The sequence below is a fragment of the Haliaeetus leucocephalus genome, unplaced genomic scaffold, assembly GCF_000737465.1.
Source record: "Haliaeetus leucocephalus isolate CR32 unplaced genomic scaffold, Haliaeetus_leucocephalus-4.0 Scaffold210, whole genome shotgun sequence".
Taxonomy (NCBI): domain Eukaryota; kingdom Metazoa; phylum Chordata; class Aves; order Accipitriformes; family Accipitridae; genus Haliaeetus; species Haliaeetus leucocephalus.
Window position 1 is genome coordinate 26,630 of NW_010972646.1, and position 337 is coordinate 26,966.

Consider the following 337-nt stretch of genomic DNA (forward strand, 5'->3'; position numbering starts at 1 on the left):
GGGGTCAGGACCATGGGGACAGTTTTAGGGGGTCATCATGGCGGGGTATGGGGCTGGGGGGGGGCTGGAGAGGACCATGGGGCTCAGCACTGCAGGAAGGGGATTGAAAGGAGACAGTGGGGCTGGGACCAGCCCCAGCACGGCCCCAGCTTGTCCTGGGGATGAGGTTATGGGGTTGGGGGGGGGGTTTATGGGGCAGTGGCGGGCAGTGATGGAGACACACGTGCGAAAGCAGCTTTATTGGGGTCAGCGCTGGGTGGTGACGGTGGCACCGATGGCCCCGGCAAGGCCGAGTGGGGAGGGGGGGGGTGGCTGGAGAAGGGGCTATGGGGCAGGC